The 14,445-nt window shown below is 53.8% G+C and overlaps 1 protein-coding gene across 3 annotated transcripts in view; it reads left to right on the top strand.

Moving 5' to 3' along the window:
* Positions 1 to 14,445, top strand: part of SPSB1 (splA/ryanodine receptor domain and SOCS box containing 1) — a 75,033-nt gene that overhangs the window by 11,096 nt on the left and 49,492 nt on the right. The window contains exon 1 of one of the 3 annotated variants that reach the window (XM_015442966.4): positions 11,366 to 11,639. The exons of the other annotated variants lie outside the window; for them this stretch is intronic. The gene's annotated coding sequence lies outside the window, so the exon portion shown is untranslated. Of the gene's footprint in view, positions 1 to 11,365; positions 11,640 to 14,445 lie in introns of those variants that run through there. 3 annotated transcript variants of the gene reach the window in all.

The raw sequence follows: 14,445 nt of genomic DNA, 5'->3' as shown, positions 1-14,445 counted from the left end.
TGATTATTCTCAATGCTTCAGTATACACTGAGCCAATCCCTTTTCTGCGGAAAGGGAAACCCAGTGGTTTGGCATTGTGTAGAATGATCAGGCTGCCCCAGGTGTGTCTGTGAGGGTGTTTTTGGCATTTGAGTCACTCGGCTGGGCAGGGAGGATCTGCCCTCTATGGGGGCAGGCACCGTCCAATCAGCTGGTGGCCTGGATGGAATGAAAAGCTGGAAGAAGGGCGAATCCTGGCTCTCTGTCCCAGAGGAGGGACGTCCTTCTTCTCCTGCAGTCAGATGTCACAACTCTGGGTTCTCTGGCCTTTAGACTCTGGGACTCATACCAGTGGTCCCCAGGGTCTTTGGCCTGGGGCTGAGAATGACCCCACTGGCTTCCCTGGTTCCGAGGCCTTCAGACTTGGCTGAGCCACACTCCTGGCTCCCCTGGGTCTCCAGCTTACAGATGGCCTGTAGTGGGACTCAGCCTCCATAACCGAGCAAGCCAGTTCCCCTAACCCATCCCTTCTCATCTGTCTCTCCCTCTCGATCCTATGGGTTTTGTGTCTCCGGAGAATCCTGGCTAATGCAGTTATGGGCGCCTTAAGAATCTGGTGGAGAGGAGGCTGGAGCTGGAAGGCCAGAGAGATGGCGGTTCATATCCCTGACCTGCCAGTTGGGATGGACGCTGGTGGCATCTCCAAGGTGGCGTGGGTAGGCTTCGGTAACTAGTTGAATGTGGGGTGTAGAGACGGGTGAAGAACTGCAGGTGCCTCAGGTTTCCAGCTAGTTTGGGAGTCATCGTGAGTGATGACCTACAGGCTAGGGGAGTAGGTCCATGGAGGTGCTTTGAACCTGTCCCAAGTCGAAGTGGTCCGAGTGGACATGTCTGGCAACTGGGTTCAACGCTCAAGCAATCCTCCCACCTCAGCCCCCCTAGTAGCTGGGACTATCGGAGCACACCACCACCTCCAGATAATTTTTAAATTTCTCACAGAAACGGGATCTCCCTATGTTGTCCAGACTGGTCTCAAACTCCTGGGCTCAAGCAATCCTCCCAAAGTGCTAGGATTATGGGCATGAGCCACATGAGCTCACCCTCTGCCGCTTGGGTGCCGCTGCCCTATCCTGGCTTAGAAAGCTCTGGCCATTCCCTAGGCTGCACCTGCCTCCTGCGCCCAGACCCATCTGGCATTGTCTTCCCTACAGGGGCCTCTCCCACCTCTCCCTCTCGCCCTTGTGGCCCATATGCCCCCTCAGGAGAGTCCCTCTCCGCCCTTGTAGCCTCAGTCACTGTCACCTGTATTCTGCTGACCCCGTTTCACACTCTTCATGCTGCCTGGTCCCGCCTCGGCTGGCCCGTTCCCACCGGCTGGCCCACACCCCTCTCGCTTCACTTTCCAAAACCGGGTCCCCTCACACCTCCCCTCTTCCCAGGGGTGTCCCCTTCAGCAGGTTGCCCTGCCATCCGTGGTCCACCCTGTCACACAGACACATGCACCCTCAACCATGCCAGGGACAGCTGCTGTTGTGGGCATCCCAGTGACCTGTGCGCTCCAGGAGGGCAGGACCCGGCCACGTGGCCGTTGTTCACTGCTGAGTCCCCAGTAGTTAGGTCCACAGTAGGTTCTTGGATACCTGTTGGATGAAGGAGTAACGGGAAGACTGGTGGCATATTGGATCCTAGCAGGGTCTGGGAGAGCTTGATGTGGGCCCGGGGTATGGGTTCTGGGGGTGGGGACTCCCCGTCACGGAGCTGGACTGCCAGGTGTTCTGTTCTCAGACGAGACTTCCTTCCATGCCCCCGTGGGAGGTCAGGAACTCTGAACAAGCCTCCATTCTCAGGAGTGGTTAGTGGACCACTTGTCATTCTTGCTTTTGTTCAGACATTTGCCGAGCACCTACTGTATGCAGCCAGTCTGCTGGGGCCGTGGATAAAAAGAATGAGGAAGCTTTCATTGTCTAATGGGTGAGACAGGCCCATCTCTGCTGATGATAGTGCTCAGGGCATCAGAGGACACCGGTGGCGGGGGTGGCCAGGTTGGAAAGGCAGGAAGGGTGCTGGTGTGTGGCCGAAATGAGCGCAGAGAGGCAGGAGGGCCCACAGACCTGGGGACATTTGTGCAACTGCAAGTAACGTGGGAGAGGGGTTTGTGCTTTAGGGAACGAAGACGTGTTGGGGACACAGCAGTGGTTTTTGAGAATCAGTCAGCAGGCTGGGTCCCAGCTGTGCTCCTACAGCAGGAGGGACCAAGACGTGGGGGCTCCTAGAAGGTGAGCCTTGCCCTTGATCCCTCAGGGCAGGGACTGAGGGCACCTCGGACGATTGCCTGTTGCTATCAACCACCTTCATTGTTTTGGGTGTGTCGAGGGATGGCGGAGCCCGGGGCCTTCCTAGCCGCGTCCTGCGGCAGTCGACTTTTTTGCTCTACGGTTTCCACCACGGAGAGCCTTTGGAGCACAGCAGAGCTGGGGTGGGAGGGATACCAGTTTTCCTTTGTGATGCCCAGCCTGGAGGAGGTGGAGACGGATGGAGTGGAGGGGGCTGTGGGAGGTACATGGGCTGGGGTCCGTCTATAGTGGGGTTAGTGACAATAGCCACCAACCGGATGTGGCATATCTGAGCACGCTTCCAGGTGCTGTGCATGCATGAAGTCATTCATTCGTCATAGCATCAGTGATAACTATAGGGTAGGTACTACCCATTTTACAGATTAAAAAAACTAGGATGGCTCCGGGCCTCCCAGCCACCCAGGGGAAGAGCTGGGAGCTGAGCCCCAGCAACCTGGCTCCCAGTCTTACTCTTCACCACCATTCCCTGCCACAAAGAAGGAGCGAGGAAGAAATGAGCGATCCGAGAGACAGGTCAACAGAGCGGATGTCACTGTGGCTGGGTGAATAGGATGCAGGGGCTGCTGAGAGTCGGAGGTGGTCCCAGGTACATGGGGATGGGTGTCTGAGCTAAATGGAGAGAAAGTCGAGTCAGCTGCAAGATGTCCTGGATATGCAGATGTGCTCTGTGATATTGGCTAATTAGGGTGTCTTTTTTCTTTTTCTTTTTCTTTCTTATTTTCTTTGAGATGGAATCTCGCCCTGTCATTCAGGCTAGGGTGCAGTGGCACAGTCTCAGCTCACTGCAGCCTCCACCTCCCGGGTTCCAGTGATTCTCCCACCCTAGCCTCCTCGGTAGCTGGGATTACAGGCACCCGCCACCACGCCTGGCTAATTTTTGTATTTTTAGTAGAGACAGGGTTTCACTGTGTTGGCCAGGCTGGCCTCGAACTCCTGAGGTGATCTGCCCACCTCGGCCTCCCAAAGTGCTGGGACTACAGGCGTGAGCCACTGTGCCCAGTTGTCTTTTTTCAATTGAGGTGAAATTCACATCGTATAAAACGAGCCATTTTAAAGTGAACAGTTCAGTGGTGTTTAGTACATTCGCAGTGTTGTGCAACTATCCCCTCTGTCTAGTTCCAAAACATCTTCATCCCCCCAGAGGGAAACCCCATCCACATCAGGCGTCACCTCCCATCCTCCCTCCCCAACCCCTGGGAACCGATCTGTATTCTGACTCAACGGATTTGACTCTGTGCTGGACAGTTCATATAAACAGAACCATACATTGCGTGGCCTTCTGCATCTGACTTGTGGCTAATTAAGTTTTGCACAGAAGATTGAAGCGTTTCCTAAGTGGAAGCTGGATTTCCCGTCCTGGCTCAGTTGTAGAGGCCACGTGAAGGTGGGATGGAAGAGTTGGATCCAAACAGCTTGTCTAAGAGGTTGGCTGGGAAACACGACCACCTGTCTTTTTCTCCATATCCCTCGTCACCAGAGACTCAGCCACTATCCTCTTGGCAGCCAGTGATCTTGTTACTTATTTATATTTTTCCTCATTGATCTATTAAAAATGCCACCTGTCGTCAGTTCCCTTCTGAAGCCCATCAGCCGTTCCCATTGCTCTTACGGTGAACTTGCAAATCCGTGACGTGGTCTTTGGGGTGCGTGTGGCCCCTCCTAGGCTTACCCCGCGCCACTCCCTCCTCGCCGTGGTCCACCTCAACTGTGATGCCAGAGGTATCCCCATGGGGACTGATCCTGAGGCTGGGGATCTGCAACTCATGGCGCTCCTCCTCCTGGGGGGCAGGAACTGTTTCCAGGATTAGTTGCTGACAGGGTTGCAATTTGGTGCCACTTCCAAATCCTGTTAACCTGTCTGGGACCAGAACTTCAGCTTTAGCAAGTTGCTTTCTTAATTCCTTTCCTTCCGGTTTTCCAATACATATCAGGCGCTGAAGGGGGTGGACTGTTTCATTTGACAGAGAGTGTGACAGAAGTGTGCTTAGGAGCTTCCTGCCTGTGCTCTTGGGGCAGTGATGCAGTTGCGCTGACTGGTGGCACCTAGCAAGGGGGCTGTTTGCCCTGGGCCCACCCTTGGCAGGGTCATGGGCACTCCAGCAGTAGGTGCTGCATAACCAGGGCCCCCTGGAGCCACGGTGCACTGACTGTGGGTTGGGGGACAGTTTGCAGAAAGGAGACGGGTGGGGTTGCCCCAGGCACGAGAGGAAACCTAAGCTGTCATCATCTGAGGGGCCTTCGACTCCCAAAAACTTGTTCCTGCCTCTTCCCTCCCATGCTGGGGCTGGCGTTTAGTTTAGGGTGTCTCAGATCCCATCTGCTGTGAGTGTGATCCTGCCGGAGATAGCCTTCACATGTGTTGATTGAACGTGTGCCATGAGCCAGGCTCTATGCTTGCCACTATAGATGGGTTTTTAACCCCTAAACAATCCTGTGAGTTAGATGTTACCTCCCAGTTTATAGGTGAGGAAGAAGGACTTTTCTTTAGAAAGGTGTTCTGCATCGAAGGAGGTGGCACGGCTCCCCGGATGCTGGAAGGTGGGCCTGTTTTTCTACTCTGACAGTGGAACGTGCCAGTCCTGTTGACTGGGCGCCTGCTGTTGCCAAGCACAGCCAGGGAGGTGTGTGATGCACCTCCAGGCCCCTGAGAGCCTGTGGCCCAGCAGGTGCATGCAGGAAACATGAACTCCCTGCCAGGAGCTGCGCTGGCACCAGTTCTGCGTGGGTACAGAGGGCCTCCTGGGACTGTCAGGAGGGTTTGTTCTAGGCTGGGGGGTTTCATGGTAGGGGACCAGGAGACTGGCTGCCATGAGGAGGACCGGGAGAAGGCTGCAGAGCTGTGTAGCAGGGAGGGCACCGAATGCCAGGCCCAGGGGTCATCAGTGGGCATGGGGTGTCCTTGCACTTCCACGCCATTCACCTCCAAAGTTGTTCCTGAGATGTGCAGATAAGCTAGACTCCCCCTTCAGTTCCTTTGTGCTCCCCTGCAGAGAGAGAGAGAGAGAGAGAGAGAGAGTGTGTGTGTGTGTGTGTGTGTGTGTGTGTGTGTGTGTCAGGTTCTCTCTCTGTCACCCAGGCTGGAGTGCAGTGGTGCAGTCACAGCTTAATGAAGCCTCGAACTCCTGAGCTCAAGCAATCTTCTCACCTCAGCATCCTGAGTAGCTGGGATTATAGGTACATGTCACAATACCTGGCTAATTTTTTAAAGTTTTTGTAGAGATTGGGTCTTGCCATGCTGCCCAGGCTCTCCCTTGCATTTAAAACGTGGTAATCAGGCTGAGCACAGTGGCTCACACCTGTAATCCCAGTACTGTGGGAGGCCGAGACGGGTGGATCACCCAAGGTCAGGAGTTCGAGACCAGCCTGACCAACATGGTGAAACCCCGCCTCTACTAAAAATACAAAAATTAGCTGGGCATGGTGGTGCAGGCCTGTAATCCCACTACTTGGGAGGCTGAAGCAGGAGAATTGCTTGAACCCAGGAGATAGAGGTTGCAGTGAGCCAAGATTGTGTCATTGCACTCCAGCCTGGGCAATAGAGTGAGACTCTGTCTCAAATGGATAGGATAGGATAGGATAGGATAGGATAGGATAGGATAGGATAGGATAGAATAGAAGTAACTGGGGACCCTGGCCAGTCTCCCTTGGGAGACCCAATTGAACTTCCTGGTCCTTTTGTTTGGCTGTTCCTGGGGCTCTTATCTGTCTTCTTGGGAGTTTGGCTGTAGGTCCTGGGCTTCTGGCTGGGGTAGTTTTGCCTGCTGCCCAGAAGCTCTCCTCAGGTAGGGGATGGTGAGGGGCCTGTGATGATGCCCCTGCACCTGCCCTGGGAAGGCCGCAGAGTCTAGGCCCATCTGTGATGATACCTCTGCACCTGCCGTGGGAAGGTCACAGAGTCTAGGGGCCATCTGTGATGATGCCTCTGCACCTGCCGTGGGAAGGCCGCAGAGTCTAGGGGCCATGCTGGTGGGACTTGCCTCTTGGGTTGATCCCAGGAAGCCTCATGCAAACTCAGGATTAAGCACAGGACTCAGACCACAGTGGTTTTTGTGAGGGGCAAGGCATCTCATGTGAGTTTCTTGGGGCGCCTTCCTGGATTTCTAAGGGATGAGCTCCTGGATAGATCAAGAAGACCTGAGGAGCTGGGCACAGTAGCTCATGCCTGTAGTTCCAGCACTTTGGGAGGCTGGGGCAGGCAGATCAGTTGAGGCCAGGAGTTCATGACCAGCCTGGGCAACATGGTGAAACCCTGTCTGTACTAAAAATACAGAAAAATTAGCTGGATGTGATGGTGCATGCCTGTGATCCCAGCTACTCTGGAGGCTGAGGCAGGAGGATCACTTGAGTTTGGGAGGTCAAGGCTGCAGTGAGTTGTGATCGTACCACTGCACTCCAGCCTGGGCAATGGGAGTCAGACCTTGTCTTAAAAAAAAAAAAAAAAAAAAGATCTGGGCAGCAGAACCTTGTCATCTCCTTCCTCTGCAGATGGGGGTCGGGGGAGATGAGTGTTTCTCCTGTTTGAGGGTCTTCTCATTTGGAGATTTGAAGAAAGCACTAATGGGAAAGGTCGCCTTACATTTGTGAAGCTTGGGGACGTCATCCTAAGGGGGCCAGAGCATGCTTAATTTATTCTAATTCCATAATATATAAATTATATGTAAATGTCAGGGTTCTTCTAAAAGCAGTTCGCCATCTTTGGAAAAATGGAATGTTCAAAAAGATAAATATTTTTCCCCCTTCTTCTAGTTGCATCCTATCGGGCCAACTTTGAGCTGTTCGGTGTGAACAGACCCTTTCTTCCCCCACCTCTAGCCTCCCAGGCTCCCTGAAAGCCAAGTCCTCACCCCCACACCACTCTCAGGGGTGTCTAGACAGCGCGGGATAAAGGTTTTTTTTTTAAAATGCCTTCATCATTCAGCCGGTATTCCCTGAATGCCCGCTCTGTCCTGGCTGTCACAGTGCCTACGCCGAGAGAGCCATGCCCAGACAGGGCCGACCCAGGAGGCTGCGTCCGAGCCGAGTCCTGACCCATGACTGGGGTTTCTTTCTCCCCCTTGATGGGTCTCAGTGCGGCTGAGGTTTTGCTTTGCTGTCCGCATTTATGGAGATTTTTAGAATGGAAAATTTCAAACACAGGGCAGAGTAGAGCGACTGGCGTCCTGAACCCCACACCCACACCACCCAGCACCAATAATGTTCACTCGTCTCTTCACCACACACAGGACATCTTCCTTCTGGAAAGACCGATTGGGCTTAGAAATAGCATCAAAGTCCTGGAAAAGGGTCAGACTTGAACCAACCCTGGAGCCAGAGCAGTCTCACTCTTACCTCTTGGCTTTATTTATTTATTTATTTATTTTTGTGTGGGGCAGAGGAGCACTCTGTAGAAGATTTAACTCCACTGCTTCTGGAAAACGGCAGGAGTCGATTCGGGTCAGCACCCAGGATGTTTCTGCCAGGGTTTGCCGAGTGGTAGACGTGAAACGTGGCTTTATCCACCACGTTTTGTGTGTTTGGGATGGGACCTCTATTTTCTCCCTGGAAAGGTGGGTTTGGTGCATCCCCAGGGGGTATGAATTTTCTTGGTGGCACTGAGCCCTGTTTCATCCTCTGCCAGATGAAATAGCTATGCTCAGACAAAGCAAGAAAATGGGACTTTTTCTCTCCTTAAGCCAGTGGCTAAGTATTGAGATACAGGAGCCTTCACGCAGATGACGTTTTTGTCTTGGTGTAACCGTTGGCCCTGCCTGCCTCTTGTCGCCCAGGCTGGAGTGCAGTGGCGTGATCATAGCTCACTGCCCCTTGAACTCCTCAAGTGATCCTCCCTCCTCAGCCTCCTGAGTAGCTGGGACGACAGACACACGCCACCATGCTCGGCTAATTTTTATTTTATTTTAATTAATTAACTTTTTTTTTCGAGGCAGAATCTCACTCTGTCACCCAGGCTGCAGTGCAGTGGCGTGATCTCGGCTCACTGCAACCTCCGCCTCCCAGGTTCAAGCAATTCTCCTATTTTATTTTTTAGAGCCGAGGTCTCACTGTGTTGCTCAGGTTGGTCTCGAACCCTTCCTGGACTCGAGCAGTCTTCCCAACTTGGCCTTCCAAAGCTCTGGGATTACAGGCACAAGCCACTGTGCCCGGTCTCTCTGGTTTTTTATGAGACAAAGCAGGGAGTCCCTGACCTTCCTGAATATTGTAGGCAGTAAGCGCTAACACAAGGTTCTTTCATAACAGCCCTGTGGAGGAATTATGCACACGCCATGCAGTTCACCTGTTGTAAGTGTACACATTGATGATTATTAGTGCACACATATGGTCAGGCAGCCATGGACGCCGTCCTAGAATTCATTTCTTCTTCCTACCTCAGCATGCTCTGCGGGCGGAGACTGGGGGAGGGCCGCATTCTCCCAAGTTTCCTGAGTGCTGCTGGTAACACAGTCAGGTGCCGGCTCGGAGTTTTGCTGGACGAGCAGCTCATGAGCTGAATTTTGCAATGATCAGATGATCGTGCATGGACTTATCTCATTAAATTGGCGCGGTTTTGGTTTTCTTTGGGTTTCATTATTATTATTGTTAATTGATTTTTTCAACCTGGTCAGTCTTATTGCAAGAGGGTCGCAGTTTTGGAAGGCGCCTAGGGAAGGCTGCCTGGTTGGAGTTTGGAACTGTGTGGAAGGAGTGGAGGTGAGGTGGCCAGAGGCAGTGCATGCCGATTGTCCAAAGCCAGGCCCAAGGCCATGTGTCCCTCACAGACACACCTTTTCCCACCGGCTTTAGAACAAGACCAGTTTGCTTGATGTTTACTGAGTGCTTGCTCTGTGCCTGGCACTGTTCTGGGCACTACCCACACATTAACTTATCGACTGCTGCACAGAACCCTGTGTAATGGGGATTACTGTGCCCATTTTACAGATAGGAAAACCAAAGTTTAAAAAAGTCAAGGCTGGGCACGGTGGCTCACGCCTGTAATCCCAGCACTTTGGGAGGCTGAGGCGGGTGGATCATCTGAAGTCAGGAGTTCGGGACCAGCCTGACCAACATGATGAAACCCTGTCTCTACTAAAAAAATGCAAAAATTTAGCCAGACGTAATCCCAGCTACTTGGGAGACTGAGGCAGGAGAATCGCTTGGCCCTGGGAGGCAGAGGCTGCAGTGAGCCAGGGTCGCACCACTGCACTCCAACCTGGGCGACAGATTGAGACTCCATCTCAAAAAAAAAAAAAAAAAAAGTGAACAAGACAACTGGAAAATACCCCCAAATGCCCACCTGACATTTTCAGCGTCTCTGCTGGGCGGGGAGTAGATCTGGCCATGCCCCACTAAATCCTTCCTCCCTCCCACCCCCAAGTATACAAGGCAACTCTCTGACTTGGAAAGCTGGAGGACTGCCTGTTCGGCAGTCATCTATCCTGGTACGTTCCTGATGGGAAGACGGGCACCGGGCTGCCTGCTTGTGGGCCTCTAGACCCCGACTGCCCACACACCTTCTGCAGACCCAGAGGGCTGAGATCTACACAACGAGGCCGTTCATCACCAAATGGAGAGAGAGGCAGGTTAGCGAAAGGAAGAGCAAGACCCCAAATATTTGCCTCTGCTCTTCATCTAGTAAATCACACGAAGAATTGCAGAAAGTAGCAGCCTCATCCCTGAGTTTCCCTGGGCCAGACTGGGGCATAGGTCTTCTTACATCGTCTTGTTTTTCTCCAGGAAGAATCAGCCTTGAGTGTCAGACTTGAATTACTTATTCCCAAGGGACACTTCCTGTGGCCATTTCTAGTGGCAAGTGTCTGAGATTGTGCCCCTAAATAAAAGTAGGGTTTTAAATTGGGTCACAAACTCACATGCCCCCAGGGGTCGGGAAGGAGGCACAAATGAGGGAGGCAGCCAGCAGGAGACTCCAGGGCAGGGAGAGGACTGCGGCAAAGGGGAACAGCATGTCCTGCACACAGGAGTGGCCTGTCTTACCTGGGGGAGTGGAGTCCTTGGCTCTGTAGTATCCCCTTTGAAGTCAAGAATCCAGACTTTTTAAAATGTTGGCAGATAAGGCAGTGGAATTTTTGTTTGTTTGTTTTTAAAGACACAGCATTGCACTGGTTTAAAATACAACATCTGTGGGATGAATCTCCCCTCTCTGTAGAGGTGAGGAGGGCGAGGCTGAGAAGCTCAATGGTGCTGGGACAAGAGCTGTAGCTGCCAGCACCGGGCCTGGCCCTCTGCCTGCCTCCCCATGCCGCATCACGGGCAAAGCAGTAGGGCTGGGAACCAACTCAGCAGATTGCACTGTGACAAGAGACCCCATACTAGCTCCAAGGGACACAGCCCTGTGCCAGTCTCACCCGCCCACCTTCGCTCTCCCGCAGGAGGGCATCTCAGCAGCAGCCAGGACTTTGTGGCTGTCTTTTGGGTGCCAGGCACAAAGCATCTTGTGTCATTGTCTCTTGCAGTCTTTACAGCGCAATACACACACCTTGTGGTTTCTGCTCTCCCCGTTTTAGAGATGAGGAAACCGAGACCTGGAGAGGCCCGAGTCACATGACGGGGTGGGAGTTGAATGTGAATGTGACTCCTGAGCTACAGCTTCTAACCATCGAGTGATGCACACTCTGAGGCCCACGGGGAGATGTGCATGGCACCCTCGGCCTGATGCCAGTGACCTTGCCCTCCACCTGTGGGATGCAGCCTCGCTTCGACCCTCTACCAGGGCATCACGTGCAGCGAAGAACACTGAGTCGGGAGTTGGTGGGGGGCCTCAGGAGCACAGGCAGCCCCACCTACGGAGGGACCGCACTGCTCACAAGGTTGCTGACTAATTCTCTTTGCAAACGGTTCAGTTTCACATGCTTGAGTTTCCAGTAACTATGTGGGTGGATTTGTTTCATTTAAGGGGAAAACAAAACAAAACAAAACATGGAGTTTTCTTTCCCAAGAAGAGGGCTCGCCAATTACGGGTTTCACGCGTGCGGCTCCGGGCATCCTGGTGCAGTTCTGCAGCCAGCGGGGCCTCTTGGCAGACGGGATCGGAGGTGGAAATTGCTTAGTCATTTGCAAGCCGGGACCAGGTGCCCAAGGTCAGGGAGGTGGTGGGGACGCAGCGGCACAGTGGTCTCCGGGTCCTGCTGAGGGAACCACGGTGGTCCTGTGTTCTTCCTGACTCAGCCTTGCCCTGGGCTGGCAGGGGGCGGGGACCTGGGCGAAGAGGAAGGTGCCAGGTCAGACAGCTGGCCTCCCTGACCCTGGGGCTCTGGCACCCCCAAGAGACCTGGCCTGGGAAGGAGACCCTCCCTGTGGGCGAGTCTCCTGCTTCGGGTGAGTTGGAGATGGGGGTGTCGTTTGGCATGCTAGACTGTGCTAGGGCAGAGGTGAGAGACAGCCCCTGGGGGACAAGGGAGGGGCATGTGTGCACTTGTATTTATGTGTGTGCATATGTGCTTGTGTGTGTGTCTGTGTGTGTGTCCCCACACAGGCTCAACCAGGTGGTACCGGTACTCACCAAGCAGAGCAGACTTTGATGGGCACAAGGGCAGGGTCCTAGGGGGCTGCTGCTGGGCCAGGCATCACCCCTTGAGGTGCTAGATAGTGAGGAGGTGGGGGCTGATCAAAGCGGGTTCAGGGGCTGCCATTTATGAAAGGCTGGTAGCATTTTGCTACCTTGGAGCCCACCTGTTCCCGCCACCTCGGGGCACAGGCGCAGGCGGTCAGCCGTGACTCCCGGATTCCTGTGGGGTGGCACGGGCCTTTGTCAGGACCGTGGCTGCTTCTCCAGAGGAGACCGCCCCAGAAGCGGCATTGGGTCTAGGTCCGGGGGCCGAAGCAGCTTCGAACCCAGCTTGAGAGGTGGCTGGCCTTCCGCCTCGGTACTCCCTGCTCCTATTACCTGGCCGGGCCGTGTGACCTCTCTGAGCTTCAGTTTCCATCTGTGAAATGGGGCTATAAGAGTGACCCTGGGTGGAGAGAGCTGCCTCATGCTCTCTTTCTGGTCGCAGAGATCCCAGGCCTGTGGCAGGGCCCGGCCTCACCTCGGATGCACCTTCCTCCTTCCAAGTGGAAACACACTGGAATTTAGAATCCTTAACCTGGCCTGTGAGGGTTTGCTTCCTGTGCTCTTGGGAAGGAAAGAGAGAACTCTCAAATAATATATTATTCTAGGCAGAGGGTGATAAAGGTGATCAGAGGCCGGGCAACGTTCTGGCCTTGGGGATCAGGGTTTACTCTCAGCAGGTGAATCTGGGAAGGCTTCCTGGAGGAGGTGATGCTGAAACTGGGCCTTAGGATGTAGAAGCACTGGAGAGGGAGGAGGAAGGGAAGAAGGGAGTAAATGTCACTGGTGGAAGGTGGCACGTGTGTGCAAAACCACTGGGAGTTTTGATGATAGCCGGTATATAGTAAGTGCTTGAAAAAAGTCATCGCCAGAATCGATCCGACTCCAGGATTTGGTTTAGGTATCTGGGAGAAGGGGTGTGGGGCGTGTGGCAGAGATTTTCAGACCACCAGGTGAGAACAGACAGGTTTTTTGTTTGTTTTTGAGACAGGGTCTTGCTTTGTCACCCAGGCTGGGGACAAAGCTCACTGCAGCTTCTGCCTCCCAGGCTGGGGATCCTCACACCTCAGCCTCTTGAGTAGCTGGGACCACAGGTACGCACTACCATGTCTATATATATATATATATATATATACTATATATATATACACACACACACACACACACACACACACACACACACGCACATATATATATATATATTTGTATTTTGTATTTTGTATTTTTTGTAGAGTTGGGGTTTCACCATGTTGCCAGGCTGGTCTCAAACTCCTGAGCTCAAACAGTCCACCCTCCTTGGCCTCCCAAAGTGCTGGGATTACAGGTGTGAGTCACCAAGCCTGGCCAGAAAAGACAGTTTCAGAGCCTTATGTAGGTGATTTCCGGTGGTGAGGGAATCAAATTTTTTTTTTTTTGAGCCCCTTAGATTGGCTGGTTGCTTCGGTGGGAGTTTCTTGCTTCGTTGGCCCCCCATTCGCTCCTCAAGTTTGTTAAGGGCCCCTGTGTGCCAGGCTCAGCCCGAGCATCTGTGGAGCCAGAGGAAGCTGGGTGGACAGTCACAGGTTTGGTGACGCACCAGGTGGGGAGAGGAAGCAGCTGCACTCATTCCCCTTTCCGGGCAGGTTGGGGAAACCTAGCGATTGTTTTGGGAAGCTGCAGCTTGGGGAGAGATGACGTTTCCTGTGGCCCAGTGAGGGTGGGGCCCTGGGGTCTGGGCTGACAGTGGGCAGTGGGGGAAGGTGGGTGTGGGCACCTGGAGGCCCATGATGCCCCCAGATCCTCCACCAGGGATGCAGCCGGCAGCAGAACAGTGACAGGTCCTCCGCCCGCTTGGGTCTCTGCCCGCCCACGCCTCCCTTGCTGGTCGTCCTCTCCGGCCTCTGCTTCCTTGCTTTCTTGGCTGACAGTGTAGGACCCTGCCTGAGGCACAGCATTTCCAGGCTGCCTTGGGGACAGACAGGGAATGGGGACAGCGTCCTGTCCTATCGCCCATGAAGCCCCCCTGCCATGTTCCTCTTTGTCCCCAAGGCCACCCTCCTTCCTCCACTCCCACGTTTCCAGCATCCAGGGAAGACCCTGAGTTTGGAATCTGGCTTCCGACCCAGATCCTGGACAAGTTACTCAGCCTCTTTGAGCCTTGGTTTCCACATCTGTAAGAACGGGCGTGAGACTTACCTTGCGGAATCGTGCAGATTGACCAAAGCTAGACTGTGTGGCCAGTGCCTCAGTGGCAGCTGTTTCTACCATTTAGAGGATTGTTCTTCTATCCATTCAGCAATTCGGGCAGCTCACTCAGATCAGGGCCTCTGTCAGGCTCTGGACATACAGCAGGACAGGGGTCCCTGTCTCCAAGGACTCACTGCATGTAGTGGGGGACAGTCACATGAGCTGGTGATTGTAACACAGGGTGACAAAAGAGGAATTCAGCCTGGGGTGTCCTGCAGTGAGTCCTAAAGACGAGGTAGGGCCGGGTGCAGTGGCTCACACCTGTAATCCCAGTACTTTGGGAGGCTGAGGCGGGCACATCACCTGAGGTCAGGAGTTCAAGACCAGCCTGGGCAACATGGCAAAACC

Source organism: Macaca fascicularis, chromosome 1 (genome assembly GCF_037993035.2).
Source record: "Macaca fascicularis isolate 582-1 chromosome 1, T2T-MFA8v1.1".
Lineage (NCBI taxonomy): Eukaryota > Metazoa > Chordata > Mammalia > Primates > Cercopithecidae > Macaca > Macaca fascicularis.
Note: the sequence above shows the minus strand (reverse complement) of the source record. Positions and strands in the feature narration are given on the sequence as shown.